This window comes from Macaca mulatta, chromosome 3 (genome assembly GCF_049350105.2).
Source record: "Macaca mulatta isolate MMU2019108-1 chromosome 3, T2T-MMU8v2.0, whole genome shotgun sequence".
Classification (NCBI taxonomy): Eukaryota; Metazoa; Chordata; class Mammalia; order Primates; family Cercopithecidae; genus Macaca; species Macaca mulatta.
Window position 1 is genome coordinate 69,888,223 of NC_133408.1, and position 9,524 is coordinate 69,897,746.

Consider the following 9,524-nt stretch of genomic DNA (forward strand, 5'->3'; position numbering starts at 1 on the left):
CCTTAACCTTAATCACATCTGCAAAATCATTTTGTCCATGTAAGATAACATATTCAAATGTTCTGGGGATTAGGATTTGGGCATCTTTAGGGGACCATTATTCTGCCCACCAAAGAGATGAACAGAGATATTTTGGGGCGAAATGATGCCAAAGGAGAAAGCAAGGTAGAAAAGAAGGGATTTGCCGCTGATGTTGGTATCCATGTGACCTCATGTCTAATTCAAACATTGATGAAGTCAACACTTGAGCTGTACTTAGAAAAGAGTCATTTGCAGAAGATCAAAAAAAAAATCCTGGAAAAAGAATAAGATAATCAAAGGGGTTGAGGGAAGCAATTTCTAGACTCTCAGATTAACTGCACAGTGGGGAGGGTAGAGGTGGAGAGGGTGGTGTGGGAGAGTTGTAGGGGGCAGTGTGAGGGTGGGAGGAGTTGCAGGCTCCCAGATATACCTTGAAATGTGAAAATGAATGGGGTGAAGAGAAGAAAAAACCTGAAAAATATACATTTCCTTGTCTTTCATAAAAGAAAGCTAAGATAGCCTGGGTACGGTGGTTCACACCTATAATTTCAGCACTTTGGAAGGCCGAGGCATATGGATCACCTGAGATCAGGAGTTCGAGACCAGCCTGGCCAACATGGTGAAACCCCCATCTCTACAAAAAATACAAAAAAAAAAAAAATTAGCCAGGTGTGGTGGCGGGCACCTGTAATCCCAGCTACTCGGGAGGCTGAGGCAGGAGAATCGCGTGAACTTGGGAGACCGAGGCTGCAGTGAGCCAAGATCATGCCATTGCACTCCAGCCTGAGCAACAAGAGTGAAACTCCATTTCAGAAAAAAAAGAGAGAGAGAGAGAGAGACTTAAGATAACTAAGCTCTCCTCCCCCCCAAAAATTAGCAAAAACAGCTATTTTTTTTATTAGAGAGCTTAGTTATGGAGAGGTAATTTTGGTATTAATGTTTTAAGGGAATTCCTAGCAGAATCAAAAACTGCACGTTTATCTTTCAAATGAGTGACAAAGATGAAAACAAGTAGAGCATTGCCCAGACATCAGAAGGCCAAATAGAAGATTCAATAGCAGAGTATTAAAATACAGCATGAAATAGACTGACAGAGGCTGGATCCAGGAGGCACTTACCCCAATGATTTGTACCTAATGGTGTAAATTTCACTGCCAAGAAACAAAGACTCTCACACTACAGGACTGTATTTGTTTAACAAATTGTTGCTTGTGAAACATCTCGCTAAAGCTAAATGACCTCAAAAGTCTAAAAGCAAAGTTGAGAAAGGCAATATTAATTAAAACATAAAAGGTGACTTCTAGTGTAGAAAACAGTGACATAACATCCAAGCCAAAATTATTCACCATGACAAGCAGAAAAATTACCTATGATAAAAATCTATAATCAATAATACAATTTTGAGATTATCAAAGTTTTACTCTTTGAATCAATATAATAAATAAAATACAACCCTTGGGAAAGACAGGAAAATCATAACCAGAGAATAATTTTTTTCCTGTTTTTTTCTTTTTTGAGACAGGTTGGAGAATGATTTTCTCAGCCTAGAGAAAGATTTTACTTGTTGTATGTTAATGACAAATTAAGGATACAAAAATTAAATATGGATATAAGTGATATAAACAATAGCAATAAGTTAGATGGAATGAATAGGATAAGTTTTTTCTTTAATGAAAATATACCTTCTTTTCTTACATTTATGATTATTTATACAAATTGATTATATGATACACACTAAAAAGCACAAAGATTCAAAAAAGCAATCAATGAATATAGAATTTCAACAAACATTTTATTAAATAACAATTGTCTCGAAACTTAAGATTAAAACGACAGATTACTCAGAAAATAAGGAAACTTCTTTTTTTATTTTAAAACACTATAGAAACAGGCCGGGCGCGGTGACTCACCCCTGTAATCCCCGCACTTCAGGAGGCTGAGGCGGGAGGTCAGGAGTTCAAGACCAGCCTGGCCAACATGGTGAAACCCCGTCTCTGCTAAAAATACAAAAATTAACCAGGCATGGTGGCAGATGCCTATAATCCCAGCTATTCAGGAGGCTGAGGCAGGAGAATCACTTGAACCTGGGAGGCGGAGGTTGGAGTGAGCTGAGATCACACCACTGCACTCCAGCCTGGGCAACGGAGTATGACTCTGTCTCAGAAACACACACACACACACACACACACACACACACACACACACTAATCCTCACCACCGAAACCACTATAGAAACCTATATTCAGTCATGCGTCACATAATGACACTTGGACCAGTGATGAATTGTGTCTATGACAGTGCTCCCATGAGGAGATAATAATGTATTTTTGCTGTTTCTTTTCTATGTTTAGATACACAAATGTCATTGTGTTACAGTTGCCTACAGTATTCAGTGCAGTCATGTGCTGAATAGATTTGTAGCCAAGGAACAATGGGCTATACCACTAGGTGTGTGGTTGGCCCTACCATCTAGCCTTTTGTAAGCTCATTCTGTGATGTTCACACAGTGATGGAATTGCCGAACAAAGCATTTGTCAGAAAATATCTCTGTTCTCAAGTGATGAATGACTGCAATGTGGTCAAAGCAGGACTCCAAAATAAATTCTTAGCTTTGAATATTTCATAATAAAAGGTGAAAACAAAATGAAGCATTCTAACTAAAATTTAAAAATAAATAATTATAGTGTCTACTTAAACAACATGAAACCATGAAACTCAGCAATAAATATTTTAGAAAAGACTAACAGAATAACTAAAATGCTAGTTATTTTAGTATAAAATATTACACTAAATATAAAATAAAATGGTAATAAAATAATATTAATAATATTAATTAGTAAATAAATAGTAATTAATACTAAATAAAATAAACTAAATACAATACTAAAATAACTGGGGCCGGGGATGGTGCCTCACACCTGTAATCACCTTCGGGAGGCCTAGGCGGGTGAATCACTTGAGGTCAAGAGTTTGAGACCAGCCTCACCAACATGGTGAACTCTCTACTAAAAATACAAATGTTAGCCTGGCCTGGTGGTGCACACCTGTAATTCCAACTACTTGGGTGGCTGACACAGGAGAATTGCTTGAACCCAGGAGGCAGAGGTTGCAGTGAGCAGAGATCACACCACTGCACTCCAGCCTGGGCAACAGAGTAAGACTCCATCAAAAAAATAATAATAATAATAACTAAAACACTAGCAATTTTCAAAACATGAGAGAAAAAAAGGAGGTGTAACAATAGAAAATAATAATGCACTTTTATTGCATTATTATAAATGCAATTATGAGGTGTACATAATTATATTCTGAAATTATGAAACATCTTAATGAGATGTATTATTTTTACATAACATAAATTGATAATGGCAAATTGATATAAGATCAAATAAGAATTTGAAATTATACTAAGGAGCTTACACAGTATGGCTGGCGACATTAGCTAGCGCTCGCTCTACTCTCTCTAATGGGAAAGCAGCAGAGTACAAGAGACTGAACTGTGTCTGCCTCTATTTCCAAAAGACTCACGTTCAACTTTTGCTCACACAAAGCTGGGAAATTTTTATTAGTCCTTTAAAAAAAAGTTAATATAAAATTATAGCAAAAAAAAAAAAAGGAATCTGAACTTTAGTAAAACAGCTGGAACAATATGCAGCGGCAGCGGCAGCAGCGGCAGGAAAAGAGGTTTAATTTAGTTGATTTTCTGTGGTTGTTGGTTGTTCACTAATCTCATGGTGATGGAAGCTGCACATTTTTTCGAAGGGACCAAGAAGCTGCCGGAGGTTTGCTTCTCCTGGCAGCAGCCCGATGCGAACCAAGGATCTGGGGATCTTCACACTATCCCAAGATCTGAGTGGGACATACTTTTGAAGGATGTGCAATGTTCAATCATAAGTGTGACAAAAACTGATAAGCAGGAAGCTTATGTACTCAGTGAGAGTAGCATGTTTGTCTCCAAGAGATGTTTCATTCTGAAGACATGTGGTACCACCCTCTTGCTGAAAGCACTGGTTCCCCTGTTGAAACTTGCTAGGGATTACAGTGGGTTTGACTCAATTCAAAGCTTCTTTTATTCTCATAAGAATTTCATGAAGTCTTATCACAAAGTGTACCCACACCAGAATTTCCAGGAAGAAATAGAGTTTCTTAATGCAATCTTCCCAAATGGAACAGCATATTGTATGGAACGTATGAATTCTGTCTGTTGGTACTTACATACTCTGGATTTCCCAGAGAGTCGGGTAATCAGTCAGCCAGATCAAACCTTGAAAATTCTGATGAGTGAGCTTGACCCAGCAGTTATGGACCAGTTCTACATGAAAGATTGTGTTATTGCAAAGGATGTCACTCGTGAGAGTGGAATTCGTGACCTGATACCGGCTTCTGTCATTGATGCCACAATGTTCAATCCTTGTGGGTATTCGGTGAATGGGATGAAATCGGATGGAACTTATCGGACTATTCACATCAACTCCAGAAACAGAATTTTCTTATGTTAGCTTTGAAACACACTTAAATCAGACCTCGTAGGAAGACCTGGTCAGGAAAGTTGTAGAAGTCTTCAAGCCAGGAGAATTTGTGACCACCTTGTTTGGTTATCAGAGTTCTAAATGTCGCACAGAGCTTGCTTCGCCCCAGAAGATAGAAGGTTTTAAGCATCTTGATTGCCAGAGTGCTATGTTCAATGATTACAATTGTGTTTTTATCAGTTTTGCTAAGAACAGCAACAACATCAGAGTTGATTAAGAAAAAAGAAGAAAAAATACAAAAAGAGAACACATGAAGAAGGTGGTGGATGCTTTCTAGATGTCGATGCTGGGGGCAGTGCTTTCTATACCCACCACTCTGCAGGTGCAGAAAGCCCTCGATGTAATTACAGCATAATCATTTTGAATTGTGTGCATTTTTATATCAAGGAGTTAGATCTATCTTGCATGAATGCTGTCTTCAGAGTTTAGGTATTCTCTGCCACTCTTGCTGTGAAATTGAGGTGCATGTAGAAAAAACCTTTTACTATAGGAAACTTTACAACACTTGTGAAAGCAACTCTATTTGGTTTGTGCACAGTGTAATATTTCTCCAAGTATCACCCAAAATTCCCCACAGACAAGGCTTTCATCCTCATTAGGTGTTGGCCTCAGCCTAACCCTCTGGGACTGTTCTATTAAATTGCTGCCATGATTTTACATCCAGTTACCTCCACTTTCTAGAACACATTCTTCACTAATGTTATTGAAATCAATTTCTACTTCATACAGATGTTTTTTGAAACAGCGATTAAAGTTTTTCTTCCATGAGTTGAGTCCTTAAGAAAATGATTCCAGTTACACATTTTGCATATTTACTATTTTAACATTATTGGACCCTGCATTTGTAGTCCTTTGTTGTCTTCCCTCTTCCTGGTGTCTCCCCCAGGACCCCAAATAAAGCAATACACTGTTAACACTGTGGGTTTATGTACTAATTCTATACCCCAGATGGGGAATGGGGGAGATAGTCCCTGGGCTTAATATTCTTTAAAGGGCATGGCAATTTAGCCTCCTTTTTATTGTAATGTGCTCTTTTGGGAAACAGTTGATTAGCAGGGAAGACTCAGAGTTGTAGATTGAGATTAGGATGTACTAGCTGAACTGTGGAAAACATATACAATTCTCTGTTCCTCAGTAAATGAGATTAGCATCTAATGAGTAGCACACCTTTACTAACTTACTAAGTAGTAGTATAAAATGATTTTTATTTAGTTAACTGCCAGAGAGATTAAATGTAATTTTGCTCTGGAGTCAGTAAATCAAGTCAGCTGGGATCATTCACCTTAACTTTTCCTTTAGCAGCTATTTCCACTAGTTTCCACTAAGTAGTGTTCTATAAACTTTGATCCAAAGCAGAACCAATGTCTTTTCCATCTTGTGACTTGAAGTTCTGAGACTGTGATGCATGTGAGTGTTCTGACTTCATCTGTTCCTCTAAGGTGTTTCCCTCACCATGGCATTCATAGGATGAAATGAATGACTGCCCAGAATGAAAATTTGTCCACATTATTCAGATAAACATCATGAAGCAGAAGACATGAACAAATAAGTAGAACATAAATAAAATTGCAAAATACTCAATGGGAAATGACTAGTAATATAGGCTTTCAAGAGTTGGTACCTTTTAGCTATATTTGCAGATAATCTGGGATTTTAAGGAACTGAGAAAATAGCAAAGTTGACTGAATTTTATGTTTCTTGTCCTCTAAATATTTTGATAGTTTCTGGATTGATGCAGTGATGTTTTTGTTCCTTCCATATTTATAAATGAAACACCTTTTTAAAGTGTTTCTAAACCTAAAATCTACTTGGTTTGAAATCAAGTGGTTGGAACACTGCTTAACTTTTATTTGAAGCATGTTGTTGACTGAAAGTTTCATTAAGAAAGTTTTCAATCGGCCGGGTGCGGTGGCTCAAGCCTGTAATCCCAGCACTTTGGGAGGCCGAGACGGGCGGAGCACGAGGTCAGGAGATCGAGACTATCCTGGCTAACCCCGTCTCTACTAAAAAAATACAAAAAACTAGCTGGGCGGGGTGGCGGGCGCCTGTAGTCCCAGCTACTCGGGAGACTGAGCCAGGAGAATGGTGTGAACCCGGGAGGGGAGCTTGCAGTGAGCTGAGATCCGGCCACTGCACTCCAGCCTGGGCGACAGAGTGAGACTCCATCTCAAAAAAAAAAAAAAAAGAAAAGAAAGTTTTCAATCAGTTTGATTCTGTAATGAGCACAGCACCTAATATTTTGAAGAGCTCTGTTTTTAGGACCAATGCTTAAGGTGGACTTTGTTCGTAAACAATATCCCAATAGATTTGTTGACTTGAGGTCTGTTCTTTTTCCCTAATAGAATTAAGAATTCTAATGTTGAAAAACTGCACAAATTTGGGACAAAGCCTAGAAAACAGAAATGTAGATTGAATCATAATCTAAGTCATGGTATGATAGAAGAGGGAATGTTTTGGTGCCATAATTTCTCCTTTCACTAGTGTTGGACTTAAATCAGTTGAAATGTATTTCTACACCACAATTTATGCTTCAATAAAAGTTTGTCTCTTGACATTCAGAAACTTTTCTGTTGTCCTGTTTTTTAAAATAGTCTGCTTGACCAAATACTATATATCTGAAGTTTAAAATCAATATAACAATGTGTATTTGTGAGTTTGGAGTTAGAGAAAAGTTTAAAGTGTTAGGTCCCAACCTTTATTATAGACTAGATTCTTAAAACATTGGTTGAGGATGATCAAACTATGAATTTCCTTATTTCATTCATGGTTATTTCTGTTAAGCAGGAAAAATTTATAAGCTTGATCATTTTCTTTATTTTTTTAACTTAGGATCTTGTTCTGTTGTCCAGGCGGGAGTGCAGTGGTTGTTCACAGGTACGATTATAGCATACTGCTTCCTTGAACTCCTAGGCTCAAGCAGTCCTGCTGCAGCTTCCCAGGTAGCTGGGACTGCAGGCTTCTGCCATCACGCTTGGCTTTGTCATTTTCTTTATTTGGCAACATTTTAGTTCTACAGTCAAATGTGCAATAAGCTGAAAATCTTATGAAAATGTATTTTCTGATCTTTCTCAGAATATGCTTCAGTTAGAAAATATTTCCTCAATTTTCATTAAAAACAGATAGTGTTCCTAGAAAAGCAAAATATTACACATCTGTGCAATATATAATTCACAAGATTCATTTGCCACAAACAGGTGAGTGAATTTGGGGGTTCATCAGTAAGCAGTCATCAAGCTTCCATCATAGACACATAAGTGGAAATGTGATATTATTTTATTCTCTTGGACGGATAATTGCGATGGATTTGATGGGTTCCAGGCCTCGGGCTTTACAATCTCATCCACTTTGCCCTTCCTCTTGTCATAATGGAAGAGGTGCTGCTAGTTTTGATTCCATCCTTTCCTCCTTTCAGAGACTGTCCTGTGATTTCCTAAAACATTTCCATTAGTTTGTTTCAATTTTCTGATTTTCTTCCCTTAGGGCCCTCCACAGGCCTCTGTGCTAGTGCCTTGAATGATGGCAAGTGTCCAAAAAATTTTTCTTTTCTTTTTGAGACATTCTTGCTCTGTCACCCAGGCTGGAGTGCAGTGGCACGATCTCGGCTCATTGCAACCTCCGCCTCCCAGGTTCAAGTGATTCTCGTGCCTCAGTCACCCAAGTAACTGGGACTACAGGTATGCGCCACCACACCCAGCTAATTTTTGTAGTTTTAGTAGAGACAGAGTTTCACCATGTTGGCTAGGCTGGTCTTGTCTCCTGACCTTGAGCGGTCCACCTACCTTTGCCTCCCAGAGTGTTGGAATTACAGTCATGAGCCACCGTGCCTGGTCAAGTGTCCAAATTCTTATTCCAAAACTGAACTTTGGGCTGGGTGCCATGGCTCACACCTGCAATCTGAAAAGTTTGGGAGGCTGAGGTGGGAGGATTGCTTGGGCCCAGGAGTTTGAGGCCAGCCTGGGCAACATGGCAGGCCCCTGTCTCTACAATAAATAAAAGGAGGTTGAGGCTGCAGTGAGCTGTGTTCACAGGGCTGTACTCCAGTCCAAGCAAAAGTGAAACTCTGTCTTAAAACAAAAATCATGACTTGTGCAATAGCCACCGTTTTCCTGGATTCTCAACAGAATCCTATAGTGAAATTTGAAACGCAAAGCTTGAGGTATGTGACTTCAAGATAATAAGAAAACCATCAAACAGACTTCTCAAGGGGTGTCTGATAAATTGTTGGATATTTGGCCTAGGGACCCAGACGATTGATTTTAGATTTGTAAACATCTTAATATGGAGGTTTTTTGTTTGTTTGTTTGTTTGTTTGTTTTAGATGGAGTCTCACTCTGTCGCCAGGCTGCAGTGCAGTGGCACAATCTTAGCTCGCTGTAGCCTCCACCTTCTGTGTTCAGGTGGTTCTCCTGCCTCAGCCTCCTGGGTGGCTGGGATTGCAGGTGCGCGCCACCATGCCCAGCCAACTTTTTGTATTTTTAGTAGAGACAGGATTTTGCCATGTTGGCCAGGCTGGTCTTGGGCTCCCGACCTTGGGTGGTCCACCTGCCTCGGCCTCCTACAGTGCAGGGATTGCAGGCATAAGCCACCGCACCCAGTCCTAATATGGAGAATTTTCAAACATATAAAGTAAACAAAATGATACACTAATCGTTTATATACAAGTTCCAACACCACCATTCTAATTAGGCATATCTGTCTAGTGACTACATGCCCTTTTTAGATAAAATTTATTTAAATTGAAATACATAAATCTGACTGGGCGTGGCGGCTCACGCCTGTGATCCCAGCATTTTGGGAGGCTGGGGTGGGTCAGGAATTCGAGACCAGCCTGGCTAGCGTGGTGAATCCCTGTCTCTGCTGGAAGTACAGAAATTGGCCAGGAATGGTGGCGCATGCCTGTGGTCCCAGCTGCTCAGGAAGCTCAGGCAAAGGAATTGCTTGGGCCCAGAAGGCGGAGGTTGCGGTGAGTCGAGA

At 39.5% G+C, this 9,524-nt stretch overlaps 1 pseudogene; it reads left to right on the forward strand.

The window, feature by feature from the left end:
- The first annotated feature begins 3,672 nt into the window (after window positions 1-3,672).
- On the forward strand, window positions 3,673-4,767 carry LOC698978 (S-adenosylmethionine decarboxylase proenzyme pseudogene; annotated as a pseudogene).
- The last annotated feature ends 4,757 nt before the right edge of the window (window positions 4,768-9,524 follow it).